The sequence below is a fragment of the Lepisma saccharinum genome, chromosome 23 (assembly GCF_977018435.1).
Source record: "Lepisma saccharinum chromosome 23, izLepSacc3.1, whole genome shotgun sequence".
In the NCBI taxonomy this organism is placed as follows: domain Eukaryota; kingdom Metazoa; phylum Arthropoda; class Insecta; order Zygentoma; family Lepismatidae; genus Lepisma; species Lepisma saccharinum.
This window is the reverse complement of record NC_139251.1, coordinates 36,984,904-37,007,684: the sequence shown is the minus strand read 5'-3', so window position 1 is coordinate 37,007,684 and position 22,781 is coordinate 36,984,904. Positions and strand designations below refer to the sequence as shown.

The window sequence follows — 22,781 nt, the reverse complement described above, 5'->3', positions numbered from 1 at the left end:
AAGTCAATAAGTGATCCACACTCTGAATTCTGGATTCTGATGTTTTGATTAAATTCTGGGATTTGAGGCAATTTTTATAATCCTCAAATTCAAGCTCTTTTTCAACAGTTACTTTGCCAATACCCTTGGCCTTTTTGGCAACAACACCACTACATGTTTCAAAAGTGTACATCTTGGCACTTAACCCAGCAAATTCCACAATAACATCACCAAGTGTCTCATCTTTTAACTTGCCAGGCACCTTTTTGTTGTGGGGTTGAATTATTGTATGTTCACTGGTATCAAAATATTTAAACAATTCAGGCTGTGACATATCTTGATAAACATCTTCTGTTTGAATATCAAGAATAAAACTATCCGTGTCCATGTACATCAATTTTATATTATCACCATAAAAAGGTTTCAACACATCATAATACAATGTTAACATATGTAATTTGGCCAATTCCAATATCACAGCCCCTACATAAATAGGTTTATCAAACTTAATCTTTGTTTTTTTCATGTTGAAAAGTGCCATATTTTCATCATAAATTCTTCTATAATTGAAATTAGGCTTTGCAACCAATTTTTTGCTCAGGCTGGGGTCAGTAATTATTTTAACATCGGTATGTTTTCTGACATTTTCAATAGTTTTGCCATATACAGAATTGACCATCAATTTAAACAAGCCCTTATCAAATTGGCTCTTTGCAGATGTTCGAAGCTCTGTATTTGTATCAATGTATGGTTTCAACCATTCTGAGTGCCTGAACCTCAAAACTTTTCCAATTTTGGTCACTTGAACACCATGTTTCATCAGGAACTGGAGGTTTTTGTAATATATAACATAATCCTGTTTCGGCTCTAGAGTCATCATGAGCTTCTTCTGTTTAGAGCCAGGTGAGCACTGAACCTCGGGAATTGGGGGCAGATCAGAAAATTTATTGTGCAAATCATCAGGAATTGTCAGATCAACCTCTAAGAAGAGGCCATAGTCACTGTCATCAAAGTCCTGAAGATCTTCAATATTGAAATCTTCAACCCATTCAAGCCCTGCATATGGCAGTTTTTGCATCATGGCATGACCATAGAGGCTGTTTGCATCTACATACACTATATAATTTGATGGCCGTGCTGGATCATAATTGGGAATATGCTTGTTATTTGCTCTGGCATATCTCTGAGAACATTTCACCATGCCTCCTCTTATACATTTCTCCATAAACAGATACGTATCTTGATCTTGGATCTGATCCAATGGCTTTTTGGTGTTGAAAAACATTGCGGCCCATGCTAGGCCCGGGGCACTGAAAAAATATATTGGATCCAGTTTATAATTTTGCATGGAAGATTTTCTGAATGCCTGTATTATATCAGCTAAGAGGGTCACATCAAGTTTCAAATATGCCATGTGATAATCACCAAATGTCTGGCAATTTAAATTGTTCCACATCAATTGGGCATGGTGATAATCTTCATCAGTGATTCCAGATCCTCTGATTTTGCTGTAAAACTCTTCTTGTGGTGGCAGAGAACACTCATCAAATTTAGAAAAATCTGTAACATAGTCATATGGATATACACCCTTCCGCCTAATTAATTTCAGGTCCTGATTTGGAAACAAGGCACATGTGATTTTGAATTGATCATCAGATAATTGATTTGCCAATGTAGCCAGGCTAGCAGATAAAATTCTGTATGAATCAAGAAATCTTAAGTGAATAGGAACACCATTAACTTTAATTATCTTGCTAATAGATATATAATTCTCATCATTTTCAGCTAAAATATTTAAATTCTGCTTGTCAAACCCCTCGTACCTGATCAGATGATGGAAATCATAATTGGATGCTCCATGGCAAAATATGGGGACAAATCTTGGTCTCTTGATCTTAATATTACAGCTATTACACAGGGCCATTAAGAATTTACCATCTGTATGAGAATGGTGTTTCACCTTGATATTTGTATCTGAAAATTCAGAATCACATACCGGGCATTTTTCTGCATTGTTGAAATCTTCAATCTGTTTCTCTGTTAAAGGCAACATAGGCTTTGATTTTAATAGAACATTAGATGCTATGTCATGGCACTCATTTTCTATTCTATGTGCAAATATTTTGATGGCATCTGGTCCCAAGTATGAATCTTTTTTAGTAACAACACCATCCTGTACAATCACATAACAAAAGCTGGAAGGTTCATGTAGCTGGTATGGTGTAATTGAAGATTCTTCAGGATCTGGATTGCAGAATGCAAGAGGTTTGAGATTTGATTCAAAATCACAGACAATATATGCTGGGTGTTCCAACAAGGCTTCAAACTTTTTGAATTTTGCATTTTCACTTGGATTAGGCATCACCATATGAACAGGTTTATGATTTTTACAGTATTTTAAATGCCCAATTAACTTATTTTTTGCAATTTCTGCACTCTCTTCACGAACCCCTTTTACCATTTTTTGACCATAAAATACAGTTAAGCATCTTCTGCACAACTTGAATATTGTATTGGATTTGTCTAGTTGTGTTCTCACTAAAGCTTCAAGATTATGTATCAGAGTGTAATGATATGTGCCATCCCCTTCAATTAAGAGCAAATCAATCGGAACAGCAGATTCATCACCAATTGTACTGATTCTGAGAGGTGCTATCAAGCAATTGCCAGTGGAACAAATAAATACATTAATAGATAATTGTTTGCCATTGATATTCCTGACCTTTTTTTCAAATTTATCAATATTCTGAACAGACATTGGATATTCTAAACCCTCCATTGCCTCATCAAAATTGTGTTCATGTTGTTTATAATAAGTTATTCTCTCAGGATGCCTTGAAACTGGATACAAAGCAGCTAAAATACACCACAAAAAGCATTTCTGGTCGGTATTTTCAATATTGACCACGGCTCTTTTGTTTTTGATATTGGCAGGTAATGGCAGATATGTAGATCCTTGTAATGGGCTGAATTCAGAAATATTAACATATAACTTGTGTGGAGAACCGCATAGGCTCCATCCTGACTCTTTTGCAGCAAATTCAGAGTGTTTAATATTCAATTGATCTATCAAATTGCCTATTATTTTGTCTGAATTTGTATTTGAATATACCGGTACAGTTTCTGTTATGTGGGGCTGTGTAAATTTTGTGCCATTTGGTTTCTTATATTGTGTAAACAATTTGAGGGACAGCTTATAAGAGCCATTTTGTGCATTTAGAATTGCCTGCAGATCAGAATTTACACTGTTCAAAAAATTATTAATACCACATCTTGGCTCTGATACAAAACGGTGATCTCTTAATTGGCCGTTAAAACTGCTATGGATAGTTTCATAGCGTGGCTGCTTTGCAGGTGAAGCATTAACAGGTGTTTCATGCTTCCTTTTCAGACCAGATGTAGATGGTTGTGTTGATGACTGTGCAGAGCAAGTATCTTTATGTGTATATGTGAAATATTGCATGTTATATTTTCTATGGCATTTGGGGCATATTTTTGTGGGAGTTCTGCATTTGTCTGGGTTACAAATCTTTTGGTGTCTGGCCCAATTAGAGCTAAATATATTTTTATTGCATTGGTCACAATATTTTTGTTTTGGCATTTTTCTTGTTGTTTATTATATACAATTTCCTGGGATTCAAATCAAAATTCTATGCTGGATAAAAAATATCAGCTGGGTTCAGCACTGTGCTTTGTATATTTTGTGTGTGTGTGTGTGTGTGTGTGTATGTGTGTATGTGTGTTAATATTTTTGGCTTTGGTATTTATATAAAATTTCCTGGGGTCCAAATCAAAAACTCTATGCTTATCTTATGACAGGTTGTAAGGCCAATAGCCCACAAGTAGAAATATTGATCTAAACTGACCCTCCGCAAATACCTGCACGGACATGCATGTCTAGAATGGCCTTGTTATGTATTGATTTTTTGTATAACAGGCTGGGAGAGATATAAGCCTGACCCTAAATATGAGTGGATTACAACAAACAAGCTGGATGTCAGGCAAAATATTGTTCAATATACCAGAAATATAAATTAAAACAAACAGGCCTGTAAGTATGAGAAGGACTGTAACAACACATCTGCTCCCCTCAGCCACTCTCACAATACTGGCTGATGCAATGCAAAATCTTTTTATATACCCTAAGCACAAATTAAAACTTCTGAAACAAATAAACCAATCAAAATATAACACATCATCATATTATATCATAATTAAGCAATTAAAAAACAATACATGGCTAATAATTTGTTGCATTGGATAATAATTTGTTGCACAGCATGATGCAATAGCTCTTGCATCATAATTTGTTGCTGAATAATAATTTGTTGCACAGCATGATGCAAGAGCTCTTGCATTACATGTGTGTGTGTATGGGTGTATATGTGTGTGTATGTGTGTGTGTGTGAGGGGGGGGGGTATGTGTGGGTGTATATGTGTGTGTGTGGGTGTTTTGCTTAATTTCAGGTGTAGCCAAAAAAATATCAATTTTTGACAAGTTTATGGACAAAAATCTGGCTGATGCAACTTTTGTAAGTGTGGGCAAATCAATCTGAGGGGAGCTCTTCTTTTCTGAAAAATTCCCGAGGGCATTTTTACAAAATCCTTGGGTTAGGCAGGGTGCTACACTAGAGCAAAAAACTCATATGAACATGTTGAGCAAGTTTTAAGTGTAGCAAATCTGCATGAGAGGGGCTCTTCCTTTCTTGGGTTTATAATACAGTCAATACAACTACTCAAAGCCTCTCCCATTCTCGTTCTCGCTTTTAGAAAATCCTGTCACTTTCTCGTCTCGTATTTTACAAAATCATATCCCATTCTCGTTTTGTTTTTACAAAATCTTATCCCATTCTCGTCTCGTTTTACAAAATCCTGTCCCATTCTCGTCTCGTTTTTACAAAATCCTGTCACTTTCTCGTCTCGTTTTTACAAAATCCTGTCACTTTCTCGTCTCGTATTTTACAAAATCATATCCCATTCTCGTTTTGTTTTTACAAAATCTTATCCCATTCTCGTCTCGTTTTACAAAATCCTATCCCATTCTCGTCTCGTTTTTACAAAATCCTGTCACTTTCTCGTCTCGTTTTTACAAAATCCTGTCCCTTTCTCGTCTCGTATTTTACAAAATCATATCCCATTCTCGTTTTGTTTTTACAAAATCTTATCCCATTCTCGTCTCGTTTTACAAAATCCTATCCCAATCTCGTCTCGTTTTTACAAAATCCTGTCACTTTCTCGTCTCGTTTTTACAAAATCCTGTCACTTTCTCGTCTCGTATTTTACAAAATTCTGTCACTTTCTCGTCTCGTATTTTACAAAATCTTATCCCATTCTCGTCTCGTATTTTACAAAATCTTATCCCATTCTCGTCTCGTATTTTACAAAATCTTATCCCATTCTCGTCTCGTTTTTACAAAATCGTATCCCATTCTCGTTTTGTTTTTACAAAATCTTATCCACTCTCGTCTCGTTTTACAAAATCCTATCCCATTCCCGTCTTGTTTTTACAAACTACTATCCAATTATTGTCTCGTTTCTACGAAAGCCTCTCGCGTTCCCGTCTCGTTTCTACGAAAGCCTCTCGCGTTCCCGTCTTGTTTTCACAAAAGCATGTCACGTTCTTGTCTCACTTTACAAAAGCCTGTCTCACTTTACAAATGCATGTCTGACCTCAACCTTCAGGAAAGCCATGATCATATCCACCTTCGTAAACAACACTTCTTTCATGCATCTTCTACTAGAACTTGAAAAACTAAAACGAAATCGCACAGAAGGCATTTTCAAACAAGTTACTACAACTTTGTAAAATGATTAACTGGATATTCTTCCAGTGGCAAATTATATTGTTGTCCTTGTTTGTTCCCGAGAAGGGAGTTTGGAACAGTTCGGGTTTTGTCACAATTTCTACAAATCTAGCGGACGTCATGAAAAAACTCGGCCATCTGATTGCATTGAGGACGTTTGAATTACAAGAATGCTGAATTCTACAAAAGAGTGTCAACTTAATCTATAAATAGAGAGATGAAACAGGTTTCGACAAAGTATTTTTTTCTCTGATCACTCATAAATTGCTTTTATTATTTTTTTCTTTGTTGCGCATCAACAATTTTGTCTTTAATGTTTTCTTTACATTATATCATATTTGCTTTAACATTGGTATTGTCATAATTTTAACGTGCTTCATGTATGTCACTTCTGACAATTTGTAACATATGTGTCGTATGTTTATTTGGTTCATTTCAATAAGGGTTGAATTTTACTTGGTCTACTGTATTATATTACGACATGTATGGGAGGGGAGGGGGCAACTGCCGGTCGCCTGTTCCCCTGCCTGATTTAGCACCGCACGCCACTGAACTTGACAGATACTTCAAAAGGAGCTAACATGCTATCATCATTTGACTGTCACGCGGAAGGCAAATATAGCTTCTCTGTCGTCGCTTTTCATGGTAACCGCCTTGTGGAAACAAAGAAAACAGACACGATCATGAAACTCTTGTCAGTTAACCTGTTGACATCCTTCAACATTGAACATTCATTTGTCTTCCGTTTTCGTGATTAGAAAATTGAAGTTGATTTAGCTGTCCAGATCTTGACTACTCTTGTCCCGCATTCGGCCATGAAACTGAAATGAATTACACCAAGTCCGAGAGAGAAAGACAAGAAGTGATTATCCGATAATTAATGGTTTCCGAAATATGCCAACCGACCGAAATGTTAAACAGAAGATATTTCTGAATAAACTTAAATGATGTCAAGGATGTTTGCAATTTCAGAGTTTTAGTTTTTCCTTCAATTCCCTTCTTCTACTGTTCTTCATCTACATTCCGGGCTAGAACAATAGGCTCGCATCGTGGAGGTAACGGGTTGAAACCTCGAACCTAAAATGTTCCAGTGAGTGGCATGTCGTGGCTTTCTTCAGTTCTTTAATGATAATGTCTTCCTTTGTTCTTGGCATGTACTGTTTTCAGTAAGAAGTGAAACAGAGGCGCCATCTCTTATTGGTAAAGATATTTATAGTAATTTTGTGGTTAAGGGGCTAGAACAGTGTACGGAGTGAGTGGAAAAGTGACTGACTAGTATTTAGGGTTGTGTGATATGTCCATGTAACGAGATCGATATTTTTAAAACATCAAAACGTCGATATCGTAGTAATATCGACCTTGATATATCAGTATAACAGTTGGGCTGAAAAGTTCGTAGGCTGACTCATAGATGGCGTTACTAGAATTAAATCCATGTGATTTTTACTTAGTACTAACCTTCAAAAGATACGTGTATAAATTTCACAGCTGCCGGATAATTAGTTCGTGAGATATAGCATTGTGAGTGAAGCAGCTTTTGTTATTGTGAAAAAATGGATAAAAACAGAATTTCGTGCGTTAATAAAGCATTGCTTTTTGGCGAAAAAAAATACTGGTTGAAGCCAAGGCTTGGCTTGATAAACATTATTCGGACTCTGCACCAGGAAAATCAACCGTTGAGAAGTGGTTTGCTAAATTTAAACGAGGCGAAATGAGCATCGAAGACGCAGTGGACGCCCCAAAGAGGCTGTTACCGACGAAAACATCAAAAAAGTCCACAAAATAATTTTAACTGATCGTAAAGTGAAGTTGATCGAGATAGCTGAGATTATTACATAGCGTTGTTGGCGCGTTTAAAGGATGAAATCACGAAAAAACGGCCCCATTTGAAGAAGAAAAAAGTGCCGTTTCAACAAGACAATGCACCGTGTCACAAATCAATGAAAACGATGGCAAAATTATATGAATTAGACTACGAATTGCTTCCCCATCCACCATATTCTCCAGATCTGGCCCCCAGTGACTTTTTCCTGTTTGCAGACCTTAAAAGAATTCTCACTGGAAAGAAATTTAGCACTGATGAAGAGGTAATCGCCGAAACTGAGGCCTATTTTGAGGCTAAAGAGAAATCGTACTATAAAAATGGCATCGAAAAATTGTATGACCGCTATAATCGTTGTATCGCCCTCGAAGGCAACTATATTGAATAATAAAATCGAATTTTGTCAAAAAAATATTTTTTACTATGTTAGCCTACGAACTTTTCAGCCTAACTGTTAGATACAGATATTATCGATATTTCTGATTCTCTATGTATCGATTCGATATCGAAAAATTGATATTGCACAGCCCAGAACGCAATGGATGTGAGTTTTCTTTTGCAGGGTTTCTTTTCTGTCTGATAATTCTCGTACGTCTTAATGCATCTGTCTCTTTCTATACTTATATCCATCTTAGGAGCGAATGTAGAATATAGAGAATGTCTCCAATTTCGTTAATATTTGGTATACTAACTAAATTTGACCTTCGAATCACAAATCTGTTGTTAAAATGTGGGGGTCACGTCTGGAAATCGTGAAAAAGCTGATGTAGGTTCAAATTTTTTTAAAAAAGCTGTATCGCATTGTTTTACGAACAAAATTTTAACTAAGCGTGCCTAACCTAACCTAACCTAACCTTACCGTTTATGGTTTGTGGGGCTATCAGTGAATGGTTTGTGGTGATACCCCTGCATGGTTCGTGGGGCTACCCGTGTATAATGTAAAATTTCTACACGTGACCCCCGCATTTTAACAACAGATTCGTGATTAGAAGGCCAAAATTAGTTAGTATACCAAATTTTAACGAAATTGGAGACATTGTCTGTATTCTGCATTCTTACCTCATTTTATTTTCATAATTTTTTTGTTCCTGTTCTCTCTTCACATCAATCCATTTCTCTCACCGTCTCCCCTTGTCGCTGTCCTGCCTGTCCACGCGTTCTCATTTTCTCTGTCATTATCTCTGATCTCTCCTCCTTCTGTATCTTTATATCTATTCTCTTTACCTCTCATCTATCTCTTTAAGTCTTCATCTCTCCTTTCTCTCTCTTTCTGTCTGTCTCCCTTCTCTTACTCTATTTTCTTTCTCTCTCTCTCTCTCTCTCTCTATCTCAACTCTCTCTCTCTGTAGCTCTATCTCAACTCTATTTTCTTTCTCTCTCTCTCTCTCTCTCTCTCTCTCTCTCTCTCTATCTCAACTCTCTCTCTTTCTCTGTCTCTCTATCTCGACTCTCTCTGTCTGTCTGTCTGTCTCTGTCTCTGTCTCTCTCTGTCTGTCTGTCTGTCTGTCTGTCTGTCTGTCTCTCTCTCTCTCTCTCTCTCTCTCTCTCTCTCTCTCTCTCTCTCTCTCTCTCTCTCTCTCTCTCTGTGTGTCTCTCTATCTCGACTCTCTCTCTTTCTCTCTCTGTGTCTCTATCTCGACTCTCTCTCTGTGTCTCTATCTCGACTCTCTCTCTGTCTCTCTACCTCTACTCTCTCTCTCTACCTCTGCTCTTTCTCTGCCTCACTCTCTCTGCTCTTTCTCTGCCTCACTCTCTCTGCTCTTTCTCTGCCTCACTATCTCTGCTCTCTCTCTATCTCTACTCTCTTTCTATCTCTACTCTCTCTCCCTCTGTACCTATATCTCAGCTCTCTTTATCTGTACACTTTCTCTCTCTCTCTCTCTATTATCTCTGTCTCTTTATCTCTACTTTCTCTTTAACTCTACTCTCTATCTCTTTATCTCTACTCTCTCTCTCTTTCTCTCTCTCTCTCTCTATCTTTCTCTCTATCGATCCTCTCTCTCTGTCCCTACTGTATATATGTCTCTCTCTTAATCAAGGGGTCCCGGGTTCGATACCCGGTGGAGGCACAAGTGGTTCGGATCCCACTTTAAACTGTAGGTCCAGTCCCGATTAGCCTTACTGTGCATAAAGTGGACTTAAAACAACAAATCAATCAATCAATCAATATGTCTCTCTCTTTCTCTACCCTACTATTTAAGCCTTCATCTCTGCGTTCTCCCCTTCTCCCTATAATTTCATCCTTTCTCTCTCACACTCTCTCTTCTTTGTCTTTCTCTCTTTTTCTCTCTATGACTCTATCCTTTTTACCTATCTTTGTGTGTTTATTTCTTAGTTCCTATCGCTTCCCATATTGATAGATTCCCCGCACCCCACATCCCTTGTCAGCTTGTAGAGCGCCCGCAGTAAGGCTAGTAAGACTACCGGGAAAACACATACAAATATAATATTATTTTCGTCTCCGATTTACTTTCTTCCGTTCCTTCTCTCATAGTTATCTTTTCTGAGCAGAGATGACACTGTTTTAATTTCTTCATTCCCTTGTCTCTTTTTCATTAAAGATCGACGCTGTGTTGCTCAAGCTGTCAAGATTTTATTAACACATGTGCAGCAATTTAAATTTCGTGTGCGGAAGTAATGTGGAAGAAGATTCTGTTCCAAGTAGTCATGTTCTGTAACAACGTCACTAAATGATTTCTGGCATTATGAGTTAAATTCAACTCTTTATGAATCAATAATAAAAAAATTGTATTATTTGCTAGAAGATATGATTTCCTAACACCCTCCCCCCGCTCAAGCAAAAGTTTAGTTTCTGTCTCTGGTTTTTATTTATTTCATTTAATTTGTTATTTACCGCCGCTGTTATGCCATTTCTGGCTAATCACGACGATGAGTATGAGCTATAATATGATGAAATTGATGAAGGGACATTCACAAAGATCAGCCATGCCCATAATCTCTCTCTGTCCCTCTATCTCTACTCTATCTCTCTCTCTTTCTCCTTCTCTCTCTCTCCTACTCTACACTCTCTCTCTCTTTCTCCTTCTCTCTCTCTCCTACTCTACTCTCCCTCTCTCTCTCTCTCTCTCTCTAACTCTCCATCTCTTCTCTCTCTCTCTCTAACTCTCCATCTCTTCTCTCTCTCTCTCTCTCTCTCTCTCTCTCTCTCTCTCTAACTCTCCATCTCTTCTCTCTCTCTCTAACTCTCCATCTCTTCTCTCTCTCTCTCTCTCTCTGACTCTCCATCTCTTCTCTCTCTCTCTCTCTGACTCTCTGTCTCTCTCTCTGACTCTCCATCTCTTCTCTCTCTCTCCATCTCTTCTCTCTCTCTCTCTCTCTCTCTCTCTCTCTCTCTCTCTGACTCTCCATCTCTTCTCTCTCTCTCTGACTCTCCATCTCTTCTCTCTCTCTCTCTCTCTGACTCTCCATCTCTTCTCTCTCTCTCTCTCTCTCTCTCTGACTCTCCATCTCTTCTCTCTCTCTCTCTCTTTCTGACTCTCCATCTCTTCTCTCTCTCTCTCTCTCTCTCTCTCTCTCTCTGACTCTCTGTCTCTCTCTCTGTCTCTCTCTCTCTGACTCTCCATCTCTACTCTCTCTCTCTCTTTATCTCTCTCTGTCTTTATTCTCTCTCTCAGTCTCTCTTTCTCTACTCTCTCCCTCTCTCTATCTATCTCTTTTTTCTCTGTCTCTACTTTTTCTCTACCTCTCTCTCTCTCTATGTATCTTTGTCTGTACTCTCGAACTCTCTCTATCTGCCTATTTATCTCTACTCTCTCTCTCTCTCTCTTCTCTGACTGTTTCTCTCTTTCCATGTATCTCTCTTTCTCATTCCGCCTCTCTCTCTCTCTCTCTCTATATATATATATATATATATATATATATATATATATATATATATATATCTTTTTTACCTATCTTCTCGCTTCCCATATTGATTGCTTTAGAGAACCAGAAGTCAGTAGAAAAGAAAGTAATGAGAAGCCTCCTGTCGTTAACGAGGCTGTCTCTGCGAGGTATAATTTGCTTCCCCTCTATTGAGAGCATTCCAAAATTAGACTGACTACATTCAAGAGAGCAAATGTACAGAGTGAACAAAAGGGTCCCCATTAATGCTTGAAATATTGCTGAAACTGTATCCTTAACAAGATAGTCGATGAAGGTTTTAAATTTGCAACTTCGTTCGCAAAATAACACGCTTGCTGCATATGTAATTCAAAAAATTAGTAGTCTTCGAAGTTGATTGAAATGGAGAATGAAGGATATCGGAGAAGAATGTGAATTTATAGCATTCTTTCCATTCTTCTCGTATGTCTGCTGAGAAGGCTGATAACACCCTTCCCTCTGACGTGTTCATTGGTGGAGCCGTCTCGCGTCACTACTTGCCCAGAGACTTGTTTCCGTTCGCCTGCTTCATAGATAGTTGGGACAGGGTATTCATACCTTCCTTCCCCCAAAAGGTTCGGGGATCGAGTCCCGGACATAGCATGAATGTGTTAATGCGTTTGTTCTTCTCTTCCATTTCAAATCACTCCCTCGTTGCGATTATAGCTCTTTTCCAGTCTTACGGCGGACGTTCTACATGCTGACAAGGAAAGTGGGGAGCGGGGAATCGAACAATCGAACGCGATAGGACAAACAGCAGCCTGTAGAACGAGGTACATGGAGCACCTCCTCCCGCCACCGCTGTTGTCCGGTTGGTCTGCTGCGTTTTCCCCGCTCCCCACTTCCCTTGCCAGCTTGTAGAGCGCCCGCCGTAAGAGTAGACAAGAACAATAACTATCGATATACACAAATATAATATTATTTTAGTCTCAGATTTCCTTTCTTCTGTTCTTTCTCTCATAGTTTGATTTTCTGAGCAGAGATGGCACTGTTTCAACTTCTTCATTTCTTTGTCCGTTTTTCAGTAAAGGTCGACGGAAAGTTCCCTAAACTGTCAAGATTTTATTAGCACATGTACAGCAATTTAAATTCCGTGTACGAAAGTAATGCGGAGTCATGTACTGCAACAACTTCACATAATGATTTTTGGCATTATTTGTTAATTTCAACTCTTTATAAATCGTCATTACAAAAAAATTATAACTTGCTTCATGTATGACTTACACTTCGGAACGAATGAGGATGAAAGATGATTGCTTCACTCCCCTCTTAAATAATAGACTGAGTCCCAAAGACAATAGAAAATAAGCGCTCGTGAATTTCGAGTGCGGGTTTTGTTGCAACAGTCGGCGAGAGAGAGTTACAGCGTCTGGTCTTTGTGGTTGATGTCCACGGGCGCGTTGCTGGAAAAACGCGAAAAGTTTGCAGTCGTTCGAGCTGTTGACATTTTTTTAGATTTCGTCACCGCGAAACACAAAAGTGCATAAATAGTTCGAGCCTAAAAGAGAACACGAATGGTGAACTCGTAGCTTGAAATATGAAAAGACTTGTAGTGTTATGAATCGGCGAGAGGTGGCTTCTACATTCCACCGCAACTTTTTAAGGATACAGACAGGAGGAATGAAGTGGAAGTGCTAAGCAGAAGTTGAAGAATATTAAGTGCTCAGTGATTTTGATAGCGAGTCTTCTTTAAGTGTTGAGAGCTCTCAAATATATGGCCTTTTTAGCGTCGATCATTACAAAGTTATAAGTACAGCGCTGAACTATACAACCGTGAGTAATATTTCTCAATGTGCTATATTAGCTTCTATCTTGTGTTAGTCTTTAAGTATGGTTACATTTTTGAATCTTCACCGATACAATCGGGACACTCTCCGTAAATTCCTGTATCTGAATCTTTCAGTATAAATCATGTGAAGGAGACTTACCAAGGACCTCCTCATAATTGTTTAATGTTAATTAGAACTTCAGAAATAAAAGTTTGTATAATGTTATTTTCTTTACTGCTTTATACGGCAAATCAGGTTTTGTAAAAAGCTCAAAATCCTATTTAGCTTGAACGAAAGCAGTAAGCTCATTCTTAAGCTAAATACAACTTTTAATGTTATAAAATGTGTGTTATTTGCTACGAAAAGAGTTTCGATTTCCTATCCCCCCGCTCAAAGCAAACGTTCAGTCTCTCTCTCTCTCTGATTTTCATTTATTTCATTTAATTTGTTATTTACCGTTGCTTTTCTGCCACTTCTGGCTAATCACTGCGATGAGCGATAATATGATGAAATTGATGATTTGATATTCACAAAAGACACCCATGCCCTGGCCAGGCTTCGAACCCAAGATCCCTGGCTTTGTGGCGCGCTGTGGTAACCACTCTGCCATAGAAGCCCCCCCTCTCTATATCTCTCTCTCCTCTTAAATATTTCTATCCTGGGATGACAAATAACAATGGCATCAATAAATCCCACTTCAAAAATGTTTTGATTCCCCTTTCCCCCCATTTCCTTCCCCTTTACAAACGTTGCCACGGGACGCCATTATTGTGATCCTATTAAAAGTGGCCCTTGAGTGTGGATGATATAAATATCTGGTGTCTGTGAGGGTCATCCTAATGGCACAACGATTTAACTGCCGAATTTTATGCGTTTTTCTTGCGCCATCCCTACAAACGCAATGCGTAACAAACCTGCTGATCCAGTTTCGTCCACGCATAAAACTACGGATCCCATTACACCCTCCCTTCCGGCTTCCGGACGAACGGTTTCGTGTGTGTGTTATAGCAAGGTCGCTGGTCGAATGATAACACGGACATAAAACCGTCATTTCGACGAGCGGCTGTCGGCTTCTCTAATTGGTCACGCAAAAACTTTGACCCGGCGGTGCGTGATTTGAGAGGACATCATTTCTAATTGGCATCCATTCGTGCGTGAACCAATGCAAGTGTGTGTCACCCTCTATTCCCCAGACATCAGTTGCACGAGCTTCCATTGGATTTGTCCTCTGGGGGAAAAAAAACAACTCCCCCCCCCCCCTCTCGCCAATGTAGCAGTTTATATATTTCTTATCATGTTTTCCCTTTCAGCCACACCCGTTGCTGTGATTTTTGTAGTTAATTATATACAGGGTGTCCATATATTATTCACCCCATAATAGATCAAAATATCTTTACTGTAAAAAGTTTCTCGGAAAAAACAGACATGGAATTACATTCATTGACTCAAGGAATCTTTAGTGAACATAATTATCATTATTAATAAACTTCTACATGGGTACCGTGAGTGGCTTTCACAAAATCAAGTCTAATTCACTCCACGATCAAACCCACGGTGATTGATGCCACAGTCTCCTCGATCGTGGACTAGTTCTACCAAGCACGTAACTTCCTTGCGGGACTCGATGCAATGATTGTTTCGGGTTTGAATCCTGGCCTTGGCAAGGGTGTTCATTGTGAGTGTCGCTTCATCAATTCCATCATATCATCACTCATCCTAATCAGTAAATAGTTGCAGATAATCAAAGTAAAATGAACCAAGTCAGATCCGGAGATTTCATGAACAGATTGTAACTGATGAAATAGATAACGTTACATGCAATGTGATTCATGCATGTCTTTCCTAGGATTCAAACCCAGGACCCTTAGTTCCCTATGACTTTAAATAATCAACCACAGCGACTGCTGAATATTGACTGAAAAAATATTTACACGCTTCATCTGATTAGAAATTGAATTACAAATTATTTATTCGTGAGCGAAGTTCACCCTGTGGCTGCTCTACCATTTAACCCTGATCTGGACTAGGATTTTTTCCAGTCATTACCTGTTTCTGCTCTAAGGCCCACCCAGCATCCTATAAATGGGTACCTGGGGGCAACCCTGGGAAGTATAGAGGCCCGGGCGTGATGCTTATCACACCATCCCAACTATGGCCGAGATCAAGAATTTGTGGAGCTCTATACCTCCACATCAGCCCATATGCCTTCATGGCATGTGTGTACACGCAGAGGGGTACCTTTACTCGTATGTTTTTACAGGCTTCTTCTATTTTGAAAGGTGTAATCATGATTTCGGATAAGTTTCTTTGATGTTACCGACACATTAAAGCCTACATTTTACTTTTCTCGTCTTGTTGTTCCTGTTTCGTCTTTCCACTTTTCCTGTCTTTCTTTTTGGCCTGGCAACTTTCCAAGTGGTACCAAATCTTGATGTTTTCAACAAGTTTTAATGGACTGTGTAATTGCTTTTCATCTCCGTCGATCTTCATGGAAGTTTAGCAAGATTGTGCCTCTTCAAGCGATTAGCAACATTGAAAGCCTCGATTATCCTACTCTCACGTACCTCTAACTGTTAAAAAGGACTGGCCTTTTTCTCTAATTCTTCTTCCGGCCCATTCAACCTGAGAAAGAATTCCCGAACTTTCGCTTGCATGCAAGTCGAGATGCATTTATCATTGTTAGAGCAACTTTATGCCTTTCTCTCTTACAGGACGTTATGTAATGTGGGTGAAATGTATCTCAAAATGGCGTAATGATAAATAACTAACTCTGTAGCCTTCTTAAACCCGAAGGTTTATGGCTGCAGCAACACAAGCCTGCCGTCTGTCCCTATCCTGGGCAAGATTTCCTTTAGGTCCATCTCAACGTCATCTCTCCAGCTTCGTTTTGACCTTCCCACTGGTCTCTTACCATCAGGTTTCCTCACCCATTCGTGCCACATGGCCTGCCCACCTGTCTTCTTGAATTAATCATTCTAATAATATCTGGACATGAATACCAATTATGTTGTTCTAAATTATGTAACCTTCTCCACTCACCTGTCTCCTCATCCCTTTTAGGTCCAAATATTTTCCTAAGAATTTTATTTTCAAATACTCTTAATTTTTGTTCCTCTTTTAATGTAAGGGACCAAGTTTCACATCCATATAATACTTCAGGCAAAAGTACTGTCTTGTATGGAAGTATTTAAGACAGAAGGAAAATAAGAGTTCATATTAAAGTGAAAGAACACTTGGACAAGATTTTAATTTAATTGTATTTATGTTTTATTTAAGTGTAAAGATTTACATGGTGTGAAAAAGTAAACACATTTTACGAGTGTAATTTTTGGAAATTCGCTACTCATTTTTGTAAACTTGTAAGTATTCGTATAATTCATCGTTCACCACAGAATATTTTCTTCATTTTTTCAGGTGTCGCATCAACATTCCATAGGTATTCCAGAGTTTGACCATCTATTGAGGTAAGTTTTTTTCTGTCTCATCTGCTAATGATGAATGCATTTTATCTTCCGAAATTTGGGCTGCGTAGAAAGTACTCTACTTAAGGACTCAAAAGGGATGCTTGCTGTCTAAGTGCCCATGTCTATAAACTTCCAAAGTACCCTCTACCAACAACATGATAGTTTCCCGCGCTAGTTGTTTTTACAAGAAACGACAAAGAGGAATAATGAAACAAACAGATTTCCTTGTTTAAACAGGATCTCTAGTGGTAACGGCAAACAGTAATTTCCAGATTACTGAACCCGGAAGCGTCTCAGCGTCGTCTCTTCGGGAAGCGAATTGTTTCCATCATCTATTTGCAAAATTACCACCCCCAGAGGAACATGTGACAAGTGGAAACAACAAAATAACCCGGAGAGAACTTCGTGGAATTTTCCCTCCCATCTTTCCTTAAAGGGGTGATCGTTTTTCTGTAAACATCCTCCACTCCTGTCGACTCTCTGCGTTCATCAATCTCTCTGTTTGCCTTCCTCAAGTAATTACTCCACGATCTCATGTTTCTTCTTGTCCTTGTCGCTTCGGATTGCATTCGCTGTCTCGGAATAATGATTCAGAGGAATCTACTCCCCGTCGCGTAAGCCGGTATTGTCAGACAGTCCTTTCTTTTACGCTATCAGGTGCTCCTTTGTCATTACGTAGTAAGATGGCGTTCCATGACGTCACATCTAATGCGTTTCCTTAATTAGTAAACTGAACACGCGCTTACATCACCCCCACTTAACTAACTTCCTAGGTTTTTGATTCATTGATTGAGTTGGTGTTTTAAGTCCGCTTTATGCACAGTAAGGCTAATCGGGACTGGACCTACAGTTTGAAGTGGGATCCGAACTACTATGCGCCTCAAGCGGGTATCGAACCCGGGAACCCTTGATTACAAGGCAACGACGAGACCACTACACCAGCGGGGAGGCAGTTACTTACTTCCTACGGTGAAATTAAGCAATAAAACAACAATGGGACGACTGGCGTTCACACGAAGTCCAAAATCCTAACACCTACAAATCGGCACCAAAGAACTTTGCCGACAACCGTCGCGATTAGCCAAAAGTGGCAGAAAACAGGTACTGAACAACAAAAATCAAATCAACGAAACAACCTCGGTTTCGATTGATTGGTTTGGTTTAATTACATCGCCTTTGTCATTTTTAGCACATCCCGAACATGATAAAAGTAATGAAATAACGTCTGAAAAAAAAAACATACCCAGGCAGAGATTTGAACCCTGGCGTCGTAGCGCGCTGTGCTAACCACTTCGCCACGGAGGACTGCAAACAAACAAACCACCTTGGTATCAATCACTAGAGTACTTAGGATTCTTTTTCGGGGGGGCTGGAAATGTAAATATGGATATTACATAAATAAAGATCTTGTTTGATATCTATGCATCGTGAAAAAGTAAGCTATAAAATTTTCCCGGTAGATGGCGTGGGAAACAAGTTTCAATTTTGTTAATTTTTATCCGTTGTTTAGATTTGCTTAGAAATAGTACCTTTGGCTTAAGTTTACATAAAAATGACTCCATTAAACGTATCTCCACAAATATGTGTGCAATAAAGAAATCATACAGGAAGTCTACTATAAATGTGAGTCATTCAAAGTATTTATCGAAAATTGGCTATTTAAAAAATGAACAGGAACAAAATTTGAGAAAATTGACATTACTTCTTTCAAGCTAGATTAAATCCTCACGATTAAGATCGTAACGTACAAAATTTTATGTACATTATTGTTTATATGTAAATACACTATATTTCTCTTGAGGAATTTTTGGGAGGAAGGCAGCAAGTGTCTCGACCCTCCCTTCCAATGTCAGAGCCCAAGGGCGCCCATGGGAATTTTCTCAGGGGGGCAGTCATAGAAACGTTTATTATTGTTGCTATTTTTATATCAATAATACTTATTATTATGAGTTACCACTACTACTACTACTTTACAAATCAATTCAATTTGAATTGAAAATACTTTGGCGTTGTATTCAAGTTCAGACACGAGTCTAGTATTTAGATAGAAACTGGATTCGCATTTCTTCCTTTCAATAAACATCTAGCCTATCACAGTTATTTTTATATTTGTACTTTTTCACAATGAACAGATATCAATCAGTCGGAGACCACTTCATCTACTGTCCTTCATGGTACCTCTGCTCCATGTTTTTACGTGCCGATGGGTCCTGGAAAATAATAACAATAATGATAATAATAATAATTGCTGTAACTTACGACCTGTAAGTCACAGAAATCAATATTTTTTGTTATAAAGTATCTCTAAAATTTCACCATTCGAACAGGGAGAGTGCCCCTCATGCCCCCTCCCGTGCGGGCGCGCTTGAATAGTGCGTACACGAAGTCCAAAACACAAATAAGTGGTGCACGCAAATCGGCACGAAACAACCTAGCGTCCTCTGTGGTTAGAAAATCAAATAGTCTTGTTTGATATCTGTACATCTTGAAAAAGTAGACTAGAAAATTTTCCCGGTAGATGGCAGGGGAAACTAGTTTCTACTTTATTAATGTTTATCCGTTGTTCAGATTTGTTTAGAAATAGTGAGTGCTTTTAGCTTTAGCTGAGCTAAAAACTATACCATTAAGGAGACTCCACAAATGTGTGTATGATAAATAAAGCATACAGGAAGTCTATTGTAAATGTGACTCATTTAAAGTATTCATTGAAAATTGGCTATTTAAGAAATGAACAGAAATAATACTACGTATTTGAGTAAACTGGGATCTCCATGTCTATACTTAGATTATGTACGTTATTGTTTACATGTAAATACACTATATTTCTCTTGAGGATTTTTTTGGGAGGAGGGCGTAAAGTGTCTTGACCCTCCCCTCAAATGTCAGCCTATGAAGCAGAACATGAATTGTTGGGTTCTCCTGGAAGTCCTACATCCTTTAAGTTTTAGTGTTCAGCTTTTATCTATAGGTTGCTTCTCTAATGTGCTGAAATCTAAATATGTTGTCATCACTTGGGATATTTCATTGTCATTGCCTAGAGTACATTTTTGACATGTAAAGTAACTATTCTACTGACAGTTAAGCAACATTTTTTCTTAGTTTCTCTGTAATAAATTGTGAAACCAATTACTGTTCATTAAACATAACTATACTTAAAATTATTTCCCAGATGTATAGCTACAAGTGAACAATTTTGTTTCACGGGTGGAACAGATAGAACACTGCCTCCTTACTTAATAACAATTTATTTTAATTTCTGTGAATTTTTCAAATCTTTAAAACTAAGTTATTTAAGACAAAGAGGGAAGCTAATTGGCATTTGAATTCTCTAGTGCAGTCGAGGGGGGAAAATGTAACAGTTAAAGAAGAAATTAATTGTTTCTCGGTGTCACGGGTGGGACACAATACAAAACAAAAGTAAATCACATAAAATATATAAAATCTATCTTCTAACTTAAGTATGTATAATATTTTATATATGTATTATAATATGTATAATAATTGTTATCCAAGTGACAAGTCTAGATTGCTTACTCAAAAAGAATTAAGTTACAGCATTTCATTTCTTTTAAAAAATTGAGATTCACTGGCACTTTGACATGGAATGCCCCCAACACCCTCACTTTTAGAAAAGATAATACACTAAAGTAATTTTAGCTACTTAAAACAGTGAAAATAACCAAAAACATGGCCACTATGCGTGAATGGTTAATATTTTTTGTCCCTCATTTACTTCAATGCGAATTAAACAGGAATTTGCCCTAAAATCCGTGATCCGCTTATGCCCCCCCTTGAAGCCCCTCTTTTGGGTACATCACTGTCAGCACGCATAACAAAAATTCTATCCGAAACCACAGCGCCCTCGAGACAAATGTGCACTTGTTGCAGAAGCTCTAATGAGCTTTATAGATACAGCTTGCAAACTTCGAAAAGGTTGGGAAAAAATACCACCTCCCCTAAAAAAGAATGGAGTGGGTAGTTAAAAAGGGGTGCGCAACAGCAGCGTGTTCTCCGGTCCGCACCTAATTTGATTTGTGACGAGATTATGCTCCGTAGACAATGACATTAGCAACTTGTCACTTGGTGAAGCTAAATCACTCACTCTGGATGAATTGCAAAGTAAGATAGGACCGCCGCAATCTCGCTTCCCGTGGACCCCACTTCCGCCCGGGAATATTAACGACGGTGAACAGAGCTTTGAAGCAGTTTTTTTCTTCCACTTTTTTCAAATTTTACTCTGTCGGTATGAAAGTTGGGCGTGTTCTGGCAACGGTGATGTGAAATATGAAACTCTTCCTGTCGTGTGCATCATTGACGAAAGTTTTGGTGGAATAGTGAGTTACATATTGTTTTAAACTGATGCGAAGCGGAAATTTGTAGAGAATGATAGACGGATATACGAACTAATTGCGAGGCATAAATTTCCTTCACATTCCAGATCTATTGTATTTTCAACAAAATGCCTTACATTTTAAATACACTAGTTATTACTGAACATACAGATATCCAAGGATACCTAAGGGATTTCTCAATAAAAGACTGCCTTGTTCTCCTTCGTTGAATCCAATTTCGCTGCCAGCTGTAGACTAACTTCGCTAGTTAAATCTATCTCTCTCTAAATTTCTCTCTTCTTTTCTCTTTTTTCACTCTCTTTTATCTCCTATCTCATCCTCTTTCTCCTTCTTTATCTTTTCTCTCTCTCACACACAATCATGTTTCTCCTTACCTCTCTCTTTCTTCTTCTTCTCCTTCTTTTCTCTCATTCAGTCTAGTCGGTGCGGACAGAATACAAAATGCATCAAATTTGATGCGTTAAAGTGTTTTATGACCTCTGCGAAGAATCAGGTTACAGTTTAATGCATTTATGTATATCGTATACGGCAAAGTTCATCATATGATGCAAGTGAATATTTCTGTCGAGATGCACTTTAATGCATGGGTTGATGAATTTTTCATGCATCTTTCTCCATGATGCACTCAAACATTTGATCTCGGCTACAGACTGTATGGAAATTTTTGTTTCAACTTATGCATTTTGTTTCAACTGCTGATTTTTTTGTTTCAACCGATTCATTTTTGTTTCAACTGATAAATTTACTTTTCTGTGTGTAAAACGTCTGAACATGAGAAAGATTCAAATGCTGATGTTCGGTGGTAGATGAATCAATAGTCAGAGATCGGGAATGTGTGCCTGGTGCAATGAAAATTGCATAGGTTTTCCTAGCCTTAAAATAGAGAAGCATGTATACCGCATCTGGGTATTTCCGACACATGATCTTGACTCAACAACCTTACGGGAAAAGAATTCCACTCGAGTCTGAAAAAGAGTGCACAAAAGGCCAGTCTAACCCCTGTAGAACCAACTCAATTGAACAAATGCCATCTACACACTATTTTTTCAACAAAAGAATTCTTGGCGAACTTACAAGAGCATTCATATTGTTACTACACTAACAACTTCACATACAAGTCAATGATGGCACATGAGCGAAACTCATTTCTTCTAATAGAGTTGATCTTCTGCAGCTACTCCAACATAAAAATCATCCCATTTTCGTAACATTTTGTAGGGGCGCCATCTATGAACGCACTCCTCGTTTCTATGTTGAGAAATCTTTTTGCAAGTGGTCTTCATGAATAACTCTTCTGGGTCGATTCCTAAATGATTTAATGCATCGCGTGTTCGAGCGCAATCAATGTTTTAAAGAATGTGCACACACAAACTCGATTCTTCCTGTCCTCAAATAAACTCTATCCTTGTGCGCGACTGGAATACATTCAAAGCTCTGTGCATTGTTTTATGTCATTTGATGATAGTCCCAGGATGGGCACTTCCATTAATAAAGGCCCACTTGTCCATTTCACAAAGTGATTGGATCTGAACAAGTTTCTTTAATTTCTAACAATGTGTATCAAGTATCCCACGCAAGTAAATATCGAATTGCGGTTCTATTTCATTAATTGAAATGATTGCGTACAGGGTGTACATAATGAAATTGATCAGTTTGAACTTCAGCCATAATTCAGAATAATGTGGATCGCATAAGCAAACAGGATGGAA

General features: G+C 38.3%; 1 long non-coding RNA gene across 3 annotated transcripts in view; it reads left to right on the top strand.

Annotated features, from left to right (window-relative positions):
* Positions 1 to 22,781, top strand: part of LOC146005188 (uncharacterized) — a 431,331-nt gene that overhangs the window by 148,086 nt on the left and 260,464 nt on the right. For all 3 annotated transcript variants that reach the window (XR_014443992.1, XR_014443993.1, XR_014443991.1), the window contains exon 2: positions 16,671 to 16,720. This is a non-coding gene — a long non-coding RNA (uncharacterized LOC146005188). The remainder of the gene's footprint in view (positions 1 to 16,670; positions 16,721 to 22,781) is intronic.